The sequence below is a fragment of the Piliocolobus tephrosceles genome, chromosome 6 (genome assembly GCF_002776525.5).
Source record: "Piliocolobus tephrosceles isolate RC106 chromosome 6, ASM277652v3, whole genome shotgun sequence".
Lineage (NCBI taxonomy): Eukaryota > Metazoa > Chordata > Mammalia > Primates > Cercopithecidae > Piliocolobus > Piliocolobus tephrosceles.
In genome coordinates, this window is record NC_045439.1 from 118,546,844 (window position 1) to 118,571,088 (window position 24,245).

Consider the following 24,245-nt stretch of genomic DNA (forward strand, 5'->3'; position numbering starts at 1 on the left):
TTTTTTTTTAACTTTTAAGTTAAGGAAGAAAGGTGCAGATTTGTTACATAGGGACACTTGTGTCATGGAGGTGTGTTGTACAGATTATTTCATCACCCAGGTTTTATGCCTAGTACTCATCAGTTATTTTTCCTAATCCTCTCCCTCCTCCCACCCTCCAAAAGACCCCAGTTTGTGTGTTGTTCCCATCTACGTGTCCATGTGTTCTTATCAATAGCTCCCACTTCATAGTGAGAGCTCCAAACGTCCATAAGTATAATATACCATTTTATGCCTTTAAGTCTTGTCATTTACATCTCTTATTATTCTCATCTTTCAAGGCCCACCACAAATATCACACTTATATTTGACAATGGAAAGAAATATTCCTGCTCTCCTAGGGCACTTTGCTTTACCTATATTACAAATCTGATTTCATCTATACTAACTTTAGTTAGCTTTCATTTGTTCCACTCAGCACTAAATAATTTAGTCTTGAAATCAGGACCCACCTTCGATTGATCTCTGAACTAGAGTCCTTATCTGAATTCAATATATTTTTTACTTTGCTTTTAACCAAATATATTTGGAATCCCTTTATCCATACACTTATGAGGAAACATTCCTGACAAGGTTGCTATTCATTAATACGACTATGGAAAAAAAAAATGTCACCTTAGTTTTATTTTAAGATATGAAAAAGTCTTATCTATTTTTAATAGATTTGATAATACTGTGTATGAGTTTAAGTCTTACTGATGCTGTACAGTTGTATTATCCAATATGGTAGCCAATAGACACATGAGGTTATTTACATTTGTGTTTAAATTAATCAAAATAAAATAAAACTTCCACAAATATAATACACCATTTTTTATGCCTTTAATTATTGCTCCAAGGTTTCAGTATATTATAGAAATTTTTATTATCACAGAATTCTCCATTTAAAAGCTCTGCTCTAAAGTTCAAACTCAAAATATAAATTACTCCTGTGCTAACTTGGTAAAATCCTGATACAGAAATGGCACACTTTACAATAGATTTTTTGCACTGTTTTTATCTAAGTTGAATATAGCTGTATTACTAGCTCACCAGGCAACTGTTACAGGGATTTACCATATCTTTAACACTTTAAAATTTATTCTAATGAACTCAGTTGATTGCATATAACCCTTTACACATCCAGGTCAAATGAATCACTGTACTAGAATCAGCTATTCTGGGGGAAAAGAGGAGAAGACGTTGTGCATGTTTGTGGAATATGTATTATTAAACATAAGTCCCAGTACCCTGTGGTAGCAGATCTGACATTTCTGACCATCCTGTGGCTCAATTTTAAGAAATAATGTCTAAGAAGGAATCAAGAATGAATGGATGTATTGCACTCAAAAGATAAATTTGTTCTCATCACTAGTGGGATGTGTTCCATCCTTACTCAATAATTGTATACAATGTCATGCCATTAAACCTTACATAATGGTCTGTACCTCATTCATTCTCATCCTTCAAGGTTCACCTTAAACTTTTTTCTTTTTTTCCCCCTAGGTTTTCTCCACATTAGCTAGGAAGTGTGCCTGTACAGAATGTAATGAAAAAATGAAATTTCTCTATGCAGGAATTCGACATTGTGTGTTGAATGCTGTGATAACAGCATTTCTTATGCAGACTCAATATACATTTGATCATCTAACATGAAAATTGAAACTCGCATCTGCTTGAAAACCATCACTTTGCTGGCTCAATTTTAGACCTGCAAAGGAACTTGCTGCCCTTTTGTTAACTAGATGAGCTATATATTTCACTTTGAAAAGACATCTCCCTGCAACTTTGATGGTGAGATACTGCCTCATAACATTCATTTTTCTCTATTAAGGTATTATAGTTTTGATTTAATAATTTTCAGCGGAGATTCATTTAACAATAGAGTGAATGAAAATCTAAAAAAGAATCAAATGGTTATTAGTGGAAACATAATAACCTTTACCAATTGACCTTTCGTAATGGAGAGACTCCTCAGTGGGAAGAAATCTTTCATGTTGAAACTTTCCTGATAGAGAATTCTTTGCATATACAATCAATGAGGTATGGGCATAGCTTCATCTTTGATATGAATAACAAAAAGTTGTCATAGAAAGCTATAGAATTAAAATTTATTTTTCAGAAAGAGTATTGTTGGTTTCTTTCAAAAGTGAAGATAAAAATGATATAGGGGAAGGTACCCTCAAATAAATTAGTATAACCAAGTAATCATTTTTCAGAAATAGATTAGAAAATATTCATCCCCCCAAATTAATGTTTGCTAGTTACTTTTATCGATTTCCTTTCTACAATGCTCATTTTAACATCACAATGCTTTCATTAGTACATTATGTAAAATATCAGGTATATGTAAATTGCCATTGTTGAAAATTAGGTTTTGTTGTTTAAAAATAAGATATCCATTCGATATATATGTATTAACACTAACCACAGCAAAAAAAATCAGAAAGAAAAATTAAGAGCACTTTTTTTCTATTCCCCTTAGACACATTAATCCTTGATGCCTTAAATTAGATTGTATACAACAATTCTAATATATTGGTACCTACATAATTATATAACTTAATTTTAATCAGGGAAACAAATGAATATTTCTCATTTTAAATCTTTTAATTGTTGCATCATTTCGTTTATCCCTGTTTTTATGCTTTTGCATGTTTAACATAATAAGAAACCTCAAAAGATATCTCTGGGCAACTTCTGAAGATTACTATGTTAAGATTGCTAAACAAATGTATTCAAATGCATTTTCAGGACTGAATTTTTATTACTCAAGTTCAGTGTTTACTTTTTCCTTGCTTCTTGGAAAATTGTTTTAGGATGTTTCTCAAATAACATCATCCAGATTAAAATGTTGAAAATACCCCAAAACACATAAGGCTCATAAAGAGTGTGGGACGTAAGTGTGCCAGCTAATCTAGTTCTCATTCTCATAAAGGACAATAGTGGCACTTAAGAGCCAATATATCAGTTCTTTTTCATTATAATAAAACCATTCCTGAAAGTGACTTTGTCCAGAGCAAATGACTCTAACATGTTGTACTTCAGAGGTAGATTGTCATAACTCACTAAAGAAAGTGACCGTCTTAGTAAAAAAATTACCTGTTTATCAAAGTATTTTTTTTTCAAGCTGTGGATATTTTTTCCTGCCCTCCCAAAACTTAGCACAACGTTTCAGTGGAAACAGGTATAATCTAACTGCTTTCATGACCAACAAATGGAAAGGAATGCAGAAGAAATAAAGAAGTAGGTATTTTTCTGTTCTAATAGAGAAACAAGTTAAATACATTAAATCATAGAAAAACAAAAACAGAAAACATCCTGACAATATAAAACACTGATGAAAAGTCTACTGGTTAAAAGTGAAAATTTTGAAAGCAATAGTTGCATGTAATCAGCGGATATGCCTTTTGCTTCTTTTCAAACAAGTGGTTTTTAAAGGTGTATCGCATTATGATCACATACTATGTATTTATTTTGTAAATTATATAACTTTTCTTAAGCTGAATCACTCAAATACAAAATCTTGAGCTTTATTTTTAACATTTTTATAAAATGTTTTTTTCACATGATTGCAAATATCGTATAAAACGATGTTTAACATGAATATATTACAGATTTTTTTGGATTATAATTATAGGAAAGAGTTATACATTTGTATTCTCAAGACCTTTATTATACATTGTATAATGACACTTTCTACCAAATGTGAATGAGAAATAGTAAATAACTATTAAGGCAAAAGACCAGAATAGGAAAACTATGAGGAAAGATAGTATAAATATTCCTAGTTTTAAAATTAATTTTTAATTCTGTTCTTTCTGATGATTTAAAAACAACAAGAGTCTGCACACCTGCATTCTGAATTGGAAAAGAGACAAGGATAGAAAAAACATTCACTGGCTAGAGAATGCTTTTGGTCGGGTCATGGATTCATGCTGTTTTCAGTATATAATTTCATTGTCAATTGAAGCAAAGTGCTAATTGAGCACAATATTGATGGGTGGTTCAGAGGCGAGACTAGTACAGTTCTCTAAAAGGGACTAATAATAACCACTCCTATTTCACCTTCCACCAACACGTCTAGGAGAGCCATGCAGAAGGCAGTTATCTGTTCCTCAAACACATTTCTCCTGGTGCATAAATTATCTGGGGCCTAGACTAGTGGCCCTATAGATCCACCAGTAACTCTTTCTGTCTCGAAGTGGTTTATATCTTGAGTGACCTTTGTTCTGATTTAGTCAAAATCTTTATATATTTTCAAACTGTTATAATATAAAGACTTCACAAAGGGACAGAATACTAGTCTCTCATGGCATTCAGTTCTGTAAAGGCACCTACTGTGTTACTGCTAGATAATACTAACCTTAAAGTGATTCTTTAATTTTAATATGTTCATCATCACAAATTTCAAACTTTGGTTTAGGTTTGCCTTCTGAAGCAACACTGAGTACATTGTTTCCATTTTGACAACTCAAACAACCTTTCTGGTATTTGAGAACAACTAAGTTCTGTGGTTGATTGACAACTATGATTTTGTTACTCATATTCTTCTTCATTTTGCATTTTCTTTTAACGTTTCCTTTGGAGACCTTATCCCAATGCCAGCTGCTTCAGAGGAGGTTTTCTCAACCTCACCACTATTGATATTTCAGACCAGATAACTCTTGGTCATCGGGACGTGTCCTGTGTATTGTAGACTGCTTAAAAACATTCTTGGGAGTGTTTGTGGTGGTATGAAAATGTTGAGAAAAATTTCCTAAACAGTTGGGAGAAGCTCTTCCCAATTTCCTAAGCAGTTGGGAGAAGCTACTTGATGCGACTCTGGCAAATGAAAAGCAAGCAGAAGATACTAGCCGATACCTCTGAGAAAGCTCTTTAAAGGATGTAGTCACCTCCTATGTGTTCTTTTCTCACTGAATCTTACTCCGTGAATGCAGTGGCAAGTGATATGACAACAGAGTTGTGCTTCAAGCCTAAGCAAGCCTCTAAGAATACTGGAGTGAGAGGATTCCACCAGTCTTGGTCCTTGACTCTTTCTTTGCTCATTTTGGAACTAAGTCTCCAGATATCTTGTTGGGAGAAAGATAGTGGCAGGAACTAACTTTTTTAATCCACTAGTTTTATTTTGTCTTCTGTAAAGAAATTAAAATCTATAGAACCTCTAACTAATAGTAATAGCTTTGCTTTAGAAAAAAAGCAAGTGTCCATATTATAAATATCTCAAGCTTCTCCTTAAGTTCAAGCTGTTTTCAAATGTATTTTTTTCAGTCATTCCATATTCATCATTTCTCAAGTACAATAGGCAAGGTACCCTACTCGGCTCCAGAGATAAAGATAAAAGAAACAATATTATTATTGCCTCAGAAAGTCTGAGGATAGTGAAAACAAAATTAATGGAACTGCTAGTGTTTTGTGATAATTATGTGTAAACCCTCAGGAGAATAGGAGAATATTAGACAAGATAGGAAATGGCTTAAAACATATGATAAAGGCAGGAGGAGCTATTGCTGAAAAATTCCTAATTTTATATCTATTACCTCAGCATTATATATGAAGACATAAAAGAAAATCTGAGTTTTAAATTTCCAAAACTATCTGTTGCCTATCCACATAATTTTTATTTTACTGTGTCACAGACTAACATATTTTCAAGTGCCTAGCTAGGCTCAATTTTATTTTTGTTTCAGCTTTATAATATTTAATAATATATTTTCTCCCCAAAGACCTTGCTTAGAAGCCAAGATATACACCATGAGGAGCAAGTGTTGTGGTAAGTACTACTCTGTGGTGACCTGTGGGCATGCACCTGCCTTCCTCCCAGTGTACTGACTGCATCCCTCTCACTCCCATTGCCAGATTTGCTTCATGAGCTCTAGACTGTGTCGTTAGTTATGACTCATCAACTGTGGCATAGTCATATCAATTCGAGCCCAGTGTCTTCTGTCCTCATTTAAATACAAATTTTTCTTCTATTGCTAAGCTATCAAATATGTTTTATTCAGTGAGTCTTTGTAATAAAAGGTGAAACAGCACTGTCTACACTCTTCAGTTTTTTTTAAAAAAAGGTTGTAACATTCAAATGATTTGCAAGCATTTTTCTAACACATTCTTTATTTTTGAAAACCGAACATCTATGACACCACATATGTATATCTGCTGATTGTAGTTAGCAATCTCAGTCAACACTTATTAAAAAACATGAAATTGTCAATCCTATCAAGTTCTTGGTTGGTTGGTTTTAACCAGCTTCTCAGCCACCTTGGAACTGACCCAGAGTGTAAAGGTCTTGAGGATTCTCTTCATCAATATTACCTGAATACAAGCCTTCTGAAAGGAAAAAGAAACTCTAGCTTTTCAAACCAGAAAGTCTAGTAAAATTCAATATTGTGAATGGAATTTCTTTACAAAATATAATAATGATAGACAAATTCATTCTTACAGTTCTATTTACAATCCTCTTTCAGTTTTATCTATGTAAGCACCACCATTTAGGCTTATTATATTTTCTGTTCATGTTTTTCTTTCCTACATTTTGTTAGTCTCATTTTCCCCTACATTTTCATTTTAGTGCTGACCTTCAATTCCTCAGGGGTCAGTTCTTTGTACATAAATAGTACTTTCATGTTTCATGAGGTCAGTTACCACTCAAATTGTCACAAGTGGCAGAAAATAAAAACAACAGAATCCCAAACTTCCCCCTGGGATTTTATCACATATTATAATTTTAAAATTCCCACTTAGGTAGCTTTTACTTTACTGACAGATTGAAGTTTAACTATAGCTGATTTTAAAAGACAGAAGTACAATTGAGTTATCATATAGTTTGGTGACAAATCATATTAACATTATATTTTGATATATCTCAATACCATTACAGATAATTCTCTGATATCTTAGACCCATCTCAGATTCTTTTATTTCTACAATAAAAATAGAAATAATTCAGGAAAATAAAATTGGTGAAAATTACAAAGCAAATATCCAATTTTTTTGAAAGAACAAACTTGTCTTTAATTGTCGTTCAATGCAATTTCATTTTTGTCTTCTGTAGTTCTTTAAATATGTATTCGGGAAAAGTTTCCAGATCTGTAAAATACTCTAGCAGCTTTCATGACTTCTTTTGGTCATTGGTATTTAATAGATAGTTATGTTATATTGTAAACCACAATTTTATTTCAGAAATTCAAATATGAATTTCTATATTTTAATTAAAATATAATTCAGATATGTTTTCTCCCCTACCTCTTTCATCTGTAGGCTTTGGGAAGGGATCATTCTTGGTTTCTTTTCCTTTCCAGCTATCTTTTGCCTTACATACCTCCTCTCCTATTGGAGAGGAGGTCCTACTGACCACTCTAGGACTGAAGTCCAGAAATAGGAGAGGCAATGAAGAGAGGAATTTCTTTTTCAACTGATAGTAAATGATCATTTAATCTACGGCTGTCAATTCTCATGGAACTTTTCATTTTCTAGAGCAAGCTTGCCCAACCCGCAGCCAAAAGGCCACATGCAGACCAGGACAGCTTTGAATGAGGCCCAACAGAAATTGGTAAACTTTTTAAAAACACTATGAGGTTTTCTTGGTGATTTTTTTTTCTTTAGCTCGTCAGCTATCATTAGTGTTAGTGTATTTTATATGTGGCCCAAGACAATTTGCCTTCTTCCAGTGTGGTCCGGGGAAGCTAAACGATTGAACACCTCTGTTTTAGAAGTTCATTCCATGCAATGGAGTCCCACCCAAGTGTTCTTAAAGACCACTTGACTTCAAGCCATCTGCCCTCTTTCTTTGCTCATGTGGATCATATCTGATCTGGGCTTAAAGGTAATGCATTCATGGGCCCTGAAATCCAGAAAGTGAAACCCCAGGTCAGCTACTTAATTTGCAGGGTCCGTTTTACAAACAAAATAAAACATAATAGGATTTTTTCTTCCAATGGTTTCTTTCTTGACCTCTCATGATGTTTTTTGTTTGCTCTTAATTTCACTCTCCCTTGGAAACAGGGATACTCATAGAGCACTCAAAAGTATTCAGGATATGAGCCTGAGTCTCCTTATATTTGGACTCAGACCCCTGCTAGGTAAGAGGTGGTAGTGGTCTCTAGGTATCCATGGGGGAACAAGATGGCAAAAGGTGAGATCACATGGGAGCTGAGGCCCCATGCTCCTGGCTCACGCTCCATTGTCCCATCAGAGTTCACTTACAAAACACAAATTCAAAGATAAAATTATTAAGTATTTCAAGACAGTAACAGTAAAGTTTTGAAGGATCTACTGAATGTGGGTTCTTACACAACTACAGTGGTCACAAACCCATGAAATTGACAATCCAAATGTATTAGCAACTGTTCTTTAATGTACCAGCAAGACAGCTTATCAGCCTTTGTCTTTTACAATTCTGGAAGATAATTAATTAAACATCAGACTCATGTGCCACTCCTAAATTTTGGAGATACTCATCAAGCTTTATAAATACTACCCCCTCATCTGAGTGGATAAACCTTGCTATCTTCCCATCCAATGTGGCTATTCTAGAACACTTCCCCAAAGAAACTTTTCATAAGAAAGAAAATTCTTATTTTCCTCAATTCTGGTAATCATTTGTGGTGTTTTGCATTGTCTTATCTCGGATAGGCAAAAAAGTACATTTTTTTTTTTTTTTTTTTTTTAAGATCTCCTTCTCCGCACTATCCAAAAGAGGAACTTGTATGTTACTGGGACAAAGGAAGTAAAGTGGTGGCCCTTATTCTCTGAAGGTCATCATAATCAAATGCAATATCGGATCAATGCAGAGGTTCCAGCCAGCTTGCAACCTGTCCTGAATCTGCTCTATTCAATGTTCAACACCTTTGCCAACTGTTGCCTCTGTTCATCAACAGCAGCCCAAGACCCACCAAAAGATTCTTAGATGTGAATCCACAGAGGTTGTAGCGACACAGAATCACAACCTCTCAAAGGGCATCCCAGGAGCAACCCCTACATAAACAGATATGTTTGGTATTTCATATTGACTTGTTGGTGAGATGTCCTCTGATCCTCGAACTTCCCTTTCAGACTTTGAGTTTCCCAGCTACTTGTACAACTCTACACATCTAATTCCTTTTATAAGTCCTTTATCCCGTAAAACACATTATTAACTTTGCTCCCCCGTCGGACTCCTGTCTGATACATGATTTTGTACTTGTATTTTGAGTTAAGCAAGTTCTTACCAATGAATTTTAAAATCTCCATCTTGTAATTCTATTGATTTACTTCCTATGGTCTTAGTCAAATTTTTGATTTTATGATCTAACTATACTGGCATTAATTCTTTATGCTGTGGTCGTTGTATCAGGGACAAAATCAAAGTGTCATTCGTCAAGAAAGTAATGTGGAAAGAAGTAAAGAAGTCCCTGGAAATATCAGGGCTCATATTGTAAGAATTTGCCTTGGTCAGTTTATCCCTAGGCTTTCTACAAAAAGCAGGTTGACATTAGATCCAGCAGTTTAATCTGTATTGTCTTTGATTTGTCACAGATGTGTGTCATGCCTATGATTCCCAGAAATTACACTGCTTCAGCCTCACTGATAGTAAACCTGTGTGCTCGTAGCTCTTATGATATATAGCTAATTAATGCCTGCAGGGAAAATATCCCTAAAAGTTCTGTCCTATGTTCTGATAATGGATTCTTGTACTGTTACTTCCATGAAAGACGTTTTTGTTTTGTTTTGTTTTGTTTTGTTTTGTTTTCTCTTACAGTAAGAAGACCAGGATATTCTGCCTTCAGTATCAGTTTGTATAGAGGCTGATCTGTTCTTCCTTTTAGAAAATCAGCAGTTGGATCAATTTTGCTTCTGAAACTGTGATATATGCACCTTGCATTTACAATTTTATTCACTCTCAGAACATCAGACATACAGATTTTGCTTCATCATATATCCCCTGACTTTCTCCCCATTTTTTCTTATTCCTTCCTTTAGCTGACTAGGGCTATGCACACTCTGGACTTTGAAGACATGGCCCAGCTTTGGTCTCTGGGGACTGGCTGTGCTGTGCCAAATATTTCTTGTGCCATGGTCCCTCTTTCCAGAATAACGTTTTTACTTTTATTATTGGAGGTGATTGTGCAGAATTGATATAATTTCCTGATTAAATGTTTGGTAAGATTTAGCAGTGAACTTATCTGGTCCTGGTGCTTTCTGTTTAGCAGGGTATTAATTATTAATTCAGTTTCTTTAATAGATAAAGGCCTATTCAGATTATCTATTTCTCCTCATGTGAGTTTTGGTTGATTGTGTCCTTGAAGGAATTGATACATTTCACCCTCATCACTAAATTTTTGTGCATAAAGTTGTTCATAATATTCCTTTACTATCCTTTAATGTACATGGGATCACTAATGATGTTCTCTCTTTCGTTTCTGGTATTAATAATTTATGTCTTCTCTATTTGTTTTAGTTAATCTTGATAGAAGTTTGTCAATATTATTGATGTTTTCAAATGAGTAGCTTTTTACCTTTATCAATTATTTTTCTATTTATTTTTTGGTTTTAATTTTATTGATTTCCAATTCAATACAATTTTGAAAATGCATAAAGGAAGCACAGTATTATAAAATGTACCAATTCTGTTGAAACATACTTAAAATATTTTTTAAACAATTTTTAAAATTATAGTAAAAGTTTTTTTCCTAATGCATTAATAAGACAACACATATGAATTATAAGCAATATATTTTATTTGTTAAAGGCAGATTAGTGTTAAGGTATTCTATTTAATTTGAATAAATTATTAAACCATGAAGTAAAATTTGATAAATCCTCATATATATCATGTTGGATATCTAAATGATCTATTGTTGTTGTTTCTTTGTAATTTATTTTTATTGCTTGTCTGTTTACTAGTGTTAAGTATATTGATTTGTAAGGATTTACTCTTGCAAATGTAACTAAGGTTTTCATAATTCACATGAGATGAAGGCAGGTGTCTCTCAAGAAAACTTCAAATTTTACAAGATATTTTGATGAAACTCCAACTAGAGTAATTTTTTTCTGCTAAGATTTCAAATGGAAATTCTTAATGTTTTACAGGTTGGAAGAGTAATCTCTAAAACCTCAGTGTGATTTTCTGCTTCTGATTAGGAGGTAGAAAGGTGAAAATGATGACGCTCCCACCCTTAAGGTGATAAACATTTGAATTATCTACAAAGTCATAAGTTGTTTTCAGCCCATCAGAGATGAGGTTGCATGGCAACCAAATATACTGATTCCAGAGAGGAACTAGCCCTTAAAGATGGAAAGGGCACACTTTTAGAAAATCAGCAGTTGGACCAATTTTGTTTCTGAACTGTGATATATGCATCTTGCATTTTACAATTTTATTCACTCTCAGAACATCAGACATACAGATTTTGCTTCATCATATATCCCCTGACTTTCTCCCCATTTTTTCTTATTCCTTCCTTTAGCTTGACTAGGGCTATGCATCTGTAACCAATCAAAAAATGAAGAGGAAGTTACCATATAATTATATAAGAAATCAGCTAAACTTTAATAAATTCTTAAAGGCTAAATGTGGGTAAATGTGTAAGTTTAGAATAGCAGGAATCCTCAGACACAAGATATGGCCATTTCTCCAACTCTTGTCCATGGATCTTTGTCTGATGAAGTGAAAGACTGGGAACTAGGCAGAAGATGAGAGAGACCCTCCTGGATAGTGCAGGCTTCAGGTAGTAATCAGTTGCTGCTAGGGGACAGGCAAAAAGCCTTGCTTACTACCCCAGAACATTCTTTCTTAGGAAGCAAAAGCTTTAAGCCACTATAGAAAAGACAGCACAACTGTAATTTCCACTAATCACAGGCAAAGATGCACCAAGGCTTGGGAACAAGTGGAAGAAAATATCCTGTATCTTTGGAAGAGTGGTAGGAAACAGTTGTGGCTAAGATTCTACACCAATAACAACAAGAAGCCTTTAACTACTATAGAGTGGTAGACGTTTCCACCCAAAACCAACCACAGATCCAAGACAGGGTTTCACTGTCATAGATGAGTTGGACACAATGCAAGAACACTAAGAACGCCCCATTTTGAGAGAAAAAAAATAAATCAGCTGAATTCAATGACAGTAGTCTAAAACCAACATGACAAAAAGACAGAAAAAGGAATGAAAACTTGGACCTCTTTCACACAGGACATACGTAAGACTGAATGAGGCTGGGCGAGAGCAATATGAAACACCTCACTTTTTACCCCTATGCCAAGCCTGATCCCAAATAAAAAGCATCAGTTGTCTACATATTGAGTAAGGGAAAGAGGAAAGACAGAGAACACCTCGATGGTACAGGAAGGTAAGGACGCTGAAAGCTGAGAGTGGAACAGAGATACTAAACAAAATCCTCCAGCACCACAGGATCCACCTTAAATGCAGCCAACATCAGCCACTCCAATGGGAATTTGAAGCCTGTGTAGACTGAAGGTAATGATAATCACAACAAAATCTATATCCAGCTCAAACCCCTGACTAAAACAGCTCGCTCTCTCATGCAAATTGTCGGACAAAATTGTGTGCTCATTTGCAGGCATAAATATTATTTTAAAAGTAATTACTGCTACTTACTTGATTTTGGAATAAAACATATGCTAGCCTTAGCTATGCAATTTGTTTTTCTATATTCGGAAGTAGCATAATAAATAAGATTCTTAAAATTCTGATAGAATTTACTTATCTGAGGATTTGAAGGAATGATCTTTAATAGACTAATAAGTAAATATTGAAATGATTGTTAGATACTTCCTGTATAATCCTATATTCTTTATCTTTAGTTTTTATTATTAATATTTCTTAGTTGTTATAGTTCTTAAATGTCTTTACAATGTCTCTAGCGTTCACATTTATTATAATGAAGCTATTTTAATACTTAAAAATTTTTAACTGTGCATATTACACAGTCTTCCTTATTGTCTTGATTAACCTTCCACAGGTTTCTCTATCCTAAATGTTTTCTCAAAAACTAACTGTTGGTTAGATTTACATTCTTTGCTGTTGCTTTAAAGGTTTTTGTTCATTGACTATTTATATTGGGCTTCCTCCACTTCTCTTTCTCCAATTTTTAATTGAAAAATAGAGCTCATATAATTTTAACCTTTAATAATAAATATATTTCAATGTTCATTTTTTACCTTAAATTATATTATGTCATGTTGTCATGTAAATATTCCCCTTCTAGCTTTTTAGCATTTAGGCCTTGTGTGTCATAAAATAATTTTAATGTTAGTAGTTATATACATATATATATATTCTTTTAAATTTTAACTTATGTCAACAGCATGTTTTGGCTCTTAATTATTTAAAAATTTATAAAAGTCAGGATCTTTTAATTACTGCTTTTAACCCATTTGCATTTATTGTCATTATTGTTACATTTAACTTAGTTCATATTATACATTTACTTACATTTTTTGTTTGTTTCCTTTCCCCTTTTCTTAAATTTTTGTCTATAGAATGGCTCACTATATTAGTTTAAGAAGTATTTAAATTTATCTCTGTGGTAATTATCTTAAAATTTTAAATAAGAAAATAAATATTAGTTTCTTAAACTACTGATATCTGCATATTGTATCTAAAGATACATTTGCTTTGTCATAGTAATGTGTTTCTTAGACTTCAATTTCATTTTTCTCATTATATATTTTTTATAATTTCAATTCTGTATTGCTTTTGTTTTAAAATTTGCTTTCCCCTTTTTTTTTCCTTGTTTTTCTCTTTTCTCTAAACTATAAACTGACTCTCTACTCAACTCTCTTCTTATGAAAATTGCATAAAATATGCATGGAGGTATCAAAAAGATTCCAAGGTATTAAAGATTACAGGGCTAACATACTGAAGAAAACAGCACTTCAGAGAATTGAGAACACTATTGACTGTCCCTTGACCCGTAAAAGATTTTCTCACATGTAAGTGGCTGCTGATAGACCACAAACTTAAGTACAAATATTCACAGTTTTATAGTTTTAAGAGAATAAAATATATGGCTCAAGGCTTATCAAGGAGAAAGGCCCATTTACACACCCCAGGCTTCACTTGATACTTCAAAGGTTTAGGAATATTAATGGAAATAAATAGACTATCATTCACAATAATTGCAGTTATGTCTCAAACCAGCTTAATCACTGATTATATGATCTGTAACACACCTTAGATAACCCTCCAAAAAACAGAGTTGGAGTTAATCAGAATTAACTAGTAGCTACAATCTCATTAGAATATTAGAAATATTAAGGGCAAAAGCCACATTTAAATTGGTAAACTTAACATTTTTCAAAAATGATGGAAGCCAGGTGTGGTGACTCACTCCTATAATCCCAGCACTTTAGGAGGCTGAGGTGGGTGGATTGCCTGAGGTCAGGTGTTCCAGACCAGCCTGACCAACATGGTGAAACCCTGTCTCTACTAAAATACAAAAATTAGCCGATCATAGCGGCGGGAGCCTGTGTTCTCAGTTACTTGGGAGGCTGAGGCAGGAGAATTGCTTGAAACCAGGAGGCAGAGGTTGCAGTGAGCCGAGATCGTGCCACACTATACTCTAGCCTGGGCAACAAGAGTAAGACTCCATTTCAAAAACGAAAACAAAAAGATGGAAAAACTGTAAGTCACAGTCTCAGGAAGTGCCAGAGAGAAGCATGATAAATACAGAGACAACTACATAGCTGATGTTGGAGAATTAATAACAAAGAGACTATCTCAAAAATAGTTCTAGAAACAGCCATATTGCCTTCAAAAAGTGGCAGTATGACTTAGAGAAGACTTCTCAAATGGGAGCCAATTGGTAACTAGAATTTTATTCCTAATAAAATATTATAGAATGTAAGAAAAAATAAATACATATTCAGGAGAACGAAAAATAAGGGAACTGCCTATACCATATATACTTTACACTAAATGAAATAATAATGTCTTTCAAGCAGAAGAAAAATTATTTTAGATGTAAATGTAGAAATTTAGAAATGAAATCAAGAAAAGGAAGGATAAAACATCTGGATAAATCTAAATAAACAGTAACTATATAAATAAAATCCATAACATAAAATTTAAAATAAATATTAACAAAACTACCTAATAAAATATTAGAAGTATTATAAGATATTCATAGTCTAAGAAAAGTAATGAAAATTTTACTTTATACTCATATTAGACACTAATAAGTCAAGGAATCATGAAATAATATCTAGGGCAAAATCAAGATACTTAAACTTACAGGAGATTATAAGGGGATATTGGAGAAAAAAATGCTTAATTGAGAAAAAAAGCAAGAAAGAGCAAGTCGAGATACCACAGATGAAAAATAGCAAAGTGATAGACCGCAACAAAAATATCTTGAGTTAAATATAAATGATTTTAATACTTCAACTAATAAAAAATCTAAAATGAATTTTAAAAGGTGTTATATGCTTTTTATTAAAAATAAGAATTGAGGGACTGGGCGCGGTCGCTCGTACCTGTAATCCCAGCACTTTGAGAGGCGGAGGCAGGTGGATCACAAGGTCAGGAGATTGAGATCATCCTGGCTAACACCGTGAAACCCCGTCTCTACTAAAAATACAAAAAATTAGCTGGGCGTGGTGGCTGGCGCCTTTAGTCCCAGCTACTTGGGAGGCTGAGTCAGGAGAATGAGGTGAACCCGGGAGGCGGAGCTTGCAGTGAACTGAGATCGTGTCACTGCACTCCAGCCTGGGCGAAGGAGGGAGACTCCGTCAAAAAAAAAAAAAAAAAAAAAAAAAAGAATTGAGGAAGTCTGAAAAAACGGTCTGTTAGGCTGACATAACCAAAAGAAAGCTGAGATAAATGTGCTAATATCAGATGAAATAAACTTAATGGCAAGAAGCAGTACTAAGAAAAAGGAATACCTTTCAAATGATAAAATGAGCAGTATACCATGATGTGACGATTTAAAATTTGTATGCATGTAATAATGGGAGAAATATATGAATCCATATCATACTGGGGACTTTTGCCCACTTTTCTTATACTGTTGGAAGAAGTAGAAAAAATGTAATTAAGAATAATGAATTAGATATCTCTATTAGCAAATTTGACCTAATTGATATATATTGCATAATATTAAACTCCATAAACCTAAAATTGAATTTAATGTGAATGCACACTTAATATTTATTCAAATGCTCTATGTTGTGTCAGAGATCAAGCCGTGACAAATTTTCATAATTGAAAAAAGAAATAACACATTTTCTGACATCAGTTAAACTGTTAGAAATCATTTACAAAAGGACAACTTAATCCACAAATATTTGAAAATTAAGCAAAGTATTCCTAAATAATTCACAAGTCACAAAATTAGTCTCAATGGAAATTAGAAAATATTTTAAGTAAATGAGAATAAATGTATGACATATTGAAACTCAAGCAAATGAATATCCTTGGTTATGCAAAGTCATACAGATGGTACTGTGGTCATTGGAGACTCAGAGTGGGGAGGGTGACAGAGGAGTAAGGGATGGAAACTTGCCTATTGGGTACAGAGTATGCTATTCAGGTGATGACTATATTAAAAGCCCAGACTTCACCACGATGCAATACAACCATGTAATCAAAAACCCTTTATCCCTAAAGCTATTTTTTTTTAATTATTATGGTCTATAAGTGATATTGCAAAGAATAAAAGGTTAAATGCCAATAGTCCAAATACCCACAGGTTGAAAACAGAACATGCTTAAAAATGGTTCATTTAAAGAAGCTAAAAACCAAACGGTAAACCAAATCCAATGAAAATAGAAGTCATACAACAGATATTAATGGAAAAGAGTACATTCAAAAAGAATCACATAATCAAAGGGATCAAAAAAGGCCAAAAGCTTTTCCTTGTAATAATGCTAAAATAATCTACAAAATTCAGAGACCAAAAAATAATAATAATAATAATAATGAGAGAGAGAGGGAGGGTAGGAGCACAGTAATATAAAAAGAAAAGGTGTTACTATTGATCCTAGAGAAGGAAGAAATTCAAAGTCATGAGCTACATTATTGCAGTACATATTTGACAATTTAAATAAAATTTGTAAAAAAACTTGAAAAATGTCATTTACCAAAACTGACATGAGAAGACATAAAAATCGGAATATTCCTGTAACTGCTTTTAAAATCCATAATAAATAAGTTTTTCTCATATATGCACAAAAGTTCTAGGTCCAGATGTTTCACTAGAGAATTCTCCAAAACATATTGAAAGGAAAGAAAACTAACATTACCTACATATTTCACCTATTGAAAAATTTCTCAGCTTGCTTTATAAGATTACCAATAATTTTAACATAGAAATGTGAGAAGGACTTTACAAGAAAAGACAATAACAGGTCAATCTCTCTTACAACCTAGCTAAAATTAATTTAAATTAAATATACATAAAATCCAGCAATATATAAACACAAACATAGGTTGGGCTTGTTACGGGAATGAACGTGTTTTAATATTCACAATTTTAAAACTGCAGTGCATTTTCTTAACAGAAGAAAAGCCAAAAATCATATGACATTCTCTATAACTAAAAAAATAAACTGCAAAGTCTGTGAGTGACAAAATCTATTACCTAACTTGCAATGATGAAAAAAGTATTTAAATTATTAAAGGCTACCTCCAAAATGACTGTGATGAACACTTCTGTAATGGTGACGTGTTGAACATTTTCCTGTTGACATTGAGAATGAGAAGATGATACCGAATATGATCAACTGTGTTCAACCTTACACCTGACAAAATTGCTAGTGAGAAAGAAGGAAAAAAAAAGATATTAAGAACCTGAGAAGAAGTAATTAAGCTAATTTTTCACAAAACATGAATAATTTACAAATAAACTATTATATAAACACATTTACAAAATATGTGCCTGTAAGATAATATTTGAAATCAATTGTATTTCTTTTTTAAGGAAAGAAGAACTTCTAAAACTGAAATTTGAAAAAAAAAAAAAAAGATGCCTCTAACAATGACATCAGAATCACTATACAGTAATTAATTTACTAACTAGAATACAAAATCTGAAAATGAAAACCCAGAAAGTATTAGGAGAAAATTGTTGAAAGTCAGGACATTAGTCTCTGGAAAAGGTAGGCAAATATTATCTTGGAAAGAAGTTTAGGAGAATTCTGGGTTGTCAGTAATAGCTAATTCCCTGACCTACATGGTTATTTATGTTTATTGCAAAAAGGTAGCTTACTTTTTTAAATGTTATAATATCCATTGAATGTTTATTATGTTATACCCATTGAGATCTATGTTTATGGTTTGTACATTTTTTAGGCGTGTGAAGCAACAATAAAACATTTATTAAAAAGAAAATTAATGAATAAATAATAGTTAATTTTATTATGACATCAGAAGATTTGTATATCTGAGCGTTCTTGACATACCATCTATATTTGACTTTCTTGTTTGAATAATTTCTCTAAAAATGTTTTTAGTACCCTGCTTTGGGTGGCAAACCACTCGAGGGAGAATGTGTCTGGGAATATTTTTAAAAATGTTCTCAAGGTGCAATAGCATTTTATGTGGATATAAAATTCTACATTAAAGTTATTTTCCTTCTATACTTTAAAAAAAAATTATTTCCATGGGTTATTGGGGAACAGGTGGTGTTTGGTTACATGAGTAAGTCATTTAATGGTGATTTGCGAGATTTTGGTGCACCCATCACCCGAGCAGTATACACTGCACCCAATTTGTAGTGTTTTATCCCTCACCCCCTTCCCACTTTTTCCCCTTGAGTCCCTAAAGTCCGTTGTGTAATTCTTATGCATTTTCATCCTCATAGCTTAGTTCCCACTTATGAGTGAGAACATATAATGTTTGATTTTCCATTCCTGAGTTACTTCACTTAGAATAATAGTCTCCAATCTCATCCAGGTTGCTGCAAGATCCATGAATTCATTCCTTTTTATGGCTGAGTAATATTCCATTGAATATATATATACCACAGTGTCTTTATCCTCTTGTTGATTTATGGTCATTTGGGTTGGTTCCAGGTTTTTGTAATTGCGAATTGTGCTGCTATACACATGCATGTGCAAGTATCTTTTTCGTGTGATGACTTATTTTCCTCTGGGTAGATATCCAGGAGTAGGATTTCTGGATCAAATGGTAGTTCTACTTTTAGTTCTTTAAGGAATTTCCACACCGTTTTCCATAGTGGCTGTACTAGTTTACATTCTCACCAGCACTGTAGAAGTGTTCCCTGATCACCACATCCATGTCAACATCTGCTGTTTTTTGATTTTTTGTTTAGGGCTATTCTTGCAGGAGTAAGGTGGTATCGCATTGTGGTTTTGATTTGCATTTCCCTGATCATTAGTGATGTTGAGCATTTTTTTATATGTTTATTTATTGGCCATTATGTATATCTTCTTTTGAAAATTGTCTATTCATGTCCTTAGTTCACTTTTGATGAGATCTTGTTTTCTTACTGATTTCTTTGAGTTCCTTATAGATTTTGGATATTAGTCTTTTTTCAGATGTACAGATTGTGAAGATTTTCTCTTTACTCTGTGGGTTGCTGACTATTCCTTCTGCCTTGCAAAAACTTTTTAGTTTAATTATTTCCCAACTATTTATCTTTGTTTTATTGCATTTGCTTTGGGGTTCTTGTCATGCAATCCTTGCCTAAGCCAATGTCTAGAAGTGTGTTTCCAATGTTATCTTCTAGAATTTTTATAGTTTCAGGTCTTAGATTTAATTTTTTTTTTTTTTTTTTTTTTTTTTTTTTCAGATAGAGTCTTGGAGTCTTGCTCTATCCCCAGGCTGGAGTGCAGTGGTACAATCTTGGCTCACTGTAACCTTTGCCTCCTGGGTTCAAGAGAGTCTCCTGTCTCAGCCTCCCGAGTAACTGGGATTACAGGCGCATGCCACTATGGCTGGTTTACTTCTGTATTTTTTTAATAGAGATGGGGTTTTGCCATGTTGGCCAGGCTGGTCTTGAACTCCTGACCTTAGGTGACACACTCGTCTCAGCCTCCCAAAGTGCTGAGATTACAGGCGTGAGCCACAGCGCCCAGCCATATTTAAGTTCTTAATCCATTTTGAGTTGATTTTTGTAGAAGGTGAGAGACGAGGATCCAGTTTCATTTCCTACATGTGGCTAGCCAATTATCCCAGCACAATTTGTTGAATAGGGTGTCTTTTCCCTACTTTGTGTTTTTGTTTGCTTAGTCAAAGATCAGTTGGCTGTTAAGTATTTGGGTTTATTTCTGAGTTCTCTATTAATATGCCATTACCTTCTTGCAACCAAGTTGCAGTAAAAGTTTGATAGAATGCTTTGGTCCTCTGCAGGTAAACAGTTATTATTGTCTTATAGTTAGAATTTTGTTTTGACTTAACCAAATTGGCTTAGAAACAGAAGACACATTCTTTTCAAGAGCATATCGGATATTTTACAAAATAAAACAACCATATGCTGGCTGTACAGCAAGTCACAGTCAATTTCAAGGAATTTAGATCATTCAGATTATGTCCTCTGGCCAAAATATCTGGAGAAAAGCGCCATGTTTTGTTTCTTTGTTTAAAGTTCTGTAGAGCATAGATGTATAATTTCTGTTATTTCTGATAAATGTAAGATAGTGTTAAATTGGTCTAGTACTTCTTTTCTGTCCTCCTTGCACAGTCACCCTTACTGGTTTTAGATTTCTTGTAGTTTGTGTTGTGACACAAGCTTAATTTTTCCTCAGATTTTAAAGCCTGCTACTTGTTTCTGAAGTAGAAAGTCATTGGTCAAGATAATATTTTAATAGATATATCCATATCTTATCATTTCACTAAATTTAGGTAGGTAAAAATTTTCAAAGTTGACATTGATACTTTTCTTCCAGTAGTTACATTTATTATGCCTTAGAACGTAGTGAGAAAAGGATGAAAAAATGGACTGGAATTTGGCAATTCAGGAATCAAATAATTCGATTTTTAAAAGATATTGTCTAAAGAAATGTAGACAAGCATGACACTTGTCACTACAATGCCTGTTCTTCACAACTTAGACATGATTATGTAGGAGTTATGAGAGCAGGAATGAAATAGAGCAAATTAAGATAATATGAATGTAAACTTAAGGTTGACTCTAGATTTCCAAATCAAAGAAAATATTATTTATTATAATGAAAAATGAAGAAAAGGTGCAACTGTGTGGGTGAAGTGAATTTGCAATAGATGAAAACACTGAGCCAAGGGAATGTCTCCCAGACTCAAAAGAGTGAAATAAAATAAGCCAGCAAATATAACAATGAAAACTTCAAAAAATTGAAGCAAAACTGTAAACTTGCAATGTCACAGAAGACAAAGGCTTTAATTAGTATTGGCTATAGCAAATAAGCAATTACTTGTGAATGTAAAGAATAACTGACTTGGGACAGTAATGACTATTATTTCTTAGTTCCTGAATATTTCTGACAAGAAAAGAAATGATTTGGATCAACTGTTATATTTTGATCCTTTACTTTCTAATTCTACATATTTCTACATTTCAATTTACGTGGGATGGCTATAGTAATTTTTAAATCACCTATTATTTCCTTTCTATCTAGTTGAATTATTTTTGAAGTCAAAGTCAAACCTCTTTTGAGTTTATGTATGCCATCCAGTTCTTACTGAGGAGCATCAGCATGCTGTTGAAACTTCTATTTAAATTATCTATTTTTAAAGTTTTTCTAAAATCCTTTCATAAACATTATTTCTTCTTGTTACTACATCACATCTCTCAAAAAATTATATACCAAGAAACAGAGTTGGGCACATGCACAAAGCAATGCAGTAGTATTAAAGAAGGAAATTGAGGAAGAAATACATGTATCTAAAATAATCCTTCATTAGACCAAGAAAATTAAAATATAGACTAAAGTTAATGAAATTTTAAAATCACATATTACTAGGTGATGACTGGAAAAGAAAACTTTTTGAAAAATAAAGATTCATAATTTTGAACTACTTTATATTGAGTTAGAAGTTCAGTTAACAATAACCAACCAAATAAATTGTAGTAATTGAAATGAAGTACCAGAAGGAATATGTCAAGAAAGAAAGCAGAGAAAATTTAGGATAATTAAAGAAAATTATGATTCAAAGTTAAATAAAATTTAGGCATTGAGTCTATGTAAATGGAATAGAATTAAATGGTAAAGAGAACAGAATGTAAGGAAGAACAGATAAGACAGGCACAAGGCTGGCCTCAATGGCTCACACCTGTAATCCCAGCACTTTGGGAGGCTGAGACAGGCATATTACAAGGTCAGGAGTTCGAGGCCGGCCTGGCCAACATGGTGAAACCCCATCTATATTGAAAATACAAAAATTAGCTGGACATGGTGGCACAAGCCTGTAATTCCAGCTACTCCGGAGGCTGAGGCCGGAGAATCACTTGAAGTAGGGAGTGGAGTCTGAGGTTGCAGTGAGCCGAGATTGTGCCACTGCACCCCAGCCTGGTGACAGAGTGAGACTCAAAAAAAAAAAAAAAAAAGAGAGAGAGAGAGAGAGAGAAAACAGGCAGAAGTAGCTTAATGTTATATTTTAATATCAAATGGGAGATACAGAAAAGAAGGAATTTTTTAAAAGAAAAAATAGTCTTATGAGACCTCTTTATAGCCCACTTACAGAGTAAATATGTTAAAGAAATGTTTGCTATTTGGTTGTTTTATGTTTTGGTCCTGTTGTTCAACAAGAAAAAGGAAAACAGCATTTGCACAAAAAAATTATACAGGTCATTTTACATGAAAATTCAAATTATAGTTACCAATTGACTTTTATCTACAGAAAAAGAAGTTTAGAGTAATATGAAGTTTTAATAATAGGGGAATATAACTGTAAGTAAATGTGTTGGTGAAGCTCTATATAAGTGGTTCATGCTTTGAGAATGTCAATAAATGCACCAGGAAGACTTTTTATTTAGGAAGATAAAATATAAATAAACTAAAATACTAAAATATGAACTAAAAACAAAAGTATGAAACAACTAAAAAGTGAAAAGGAATACATTAGTAAATGGAGAGGGAGGCAATTTGATGGGGATATTTGAAAAAATTGGAGGATACATGGATTGAGAGAAAGAAAATCCAGGTTGGAGGAAAACTTTAAAAACACCTGAAAACCACATCGAAAACATGCAACATGCAAGAAAAATATGAAAGAAAATATAAAACCACAACTGAGAACTATAACTGAAATTATCATTATTTTTCACAATATATGTTTTTACCAACACTTGGAGTTATTTTTTTTAATTTAAATCTATTAATATAGAGAATATTAATAGACAACCTTACAGCAAAATATATAATTCAAAAATTCTACCTATTTGGTTTGAAAGACTTGTAGAAATTAACAAAATTATCACCTAGGTTTGATTTCTCATGTTTTATATTTAAAATTAAACTTAATTATTTTCTAACAGTTTTGTACATCAAAGGTCCAGGCAGATTTCACTGGATTTTTTACTTAGGAACTCACAGGGTGATACTGAAGGTATGGCTAATGTTAAGTTTTTATCTGGAAACTAGGGGAAAAGTCACCTCTAAGCTCATTCAGGTTATTGGAAGAATTCAGTTCCCTGTGGTTGTAGCACTGAGGCTCACATTTCCTCCTGATGTCCACTTGGGATTGCACAAACTGCTAGAAGACACCCTTTGTTTTTTGCATGTGACCCCTTTCCGTCTTCAAAGGCAGCAACAATACACTGAACCCTTCTTGTGATTCAAATCACTTTGACTTCTCGGGCTGCAAGCCAGATAAGACTCCTTTTTTTCTTCTTTTAACTTTTATTTCAGGTTCAGTGGTACATGTGCAGATTGATTATATAGGTAAACTCGCATCATGAGGGTGTGGTATACAGAACATATCATCACCCAGGTACTAAGCATAGTACCCAGTAGGTATTCTTTCTAAATCCTCTCTCTCCTTCTGCCCTGCACCTTCTAGTAGGCCCCAGTGTTGGTTGTTCCTGTCCATGTGTTCTCTTTATTTAGCTCCCACTTACAAGTGATAATATGCCGTCTTTGGTTTCCTGTTCCTGAATTAGTTTGCTAAGAATAATGGTCTCCAGTTCCATCCATGTTGCTGCAAAGGACATGATTCCATTCTTTTTATGGCTGCATAATATTCCATGGTGTATATGTACCACATTTTCCTTATCCAATCTACTGTTGATGGGAGTTTAGGTTGATCCATGTATTTGTTATTTTGAATAGTGCTGCAATGGACATATGT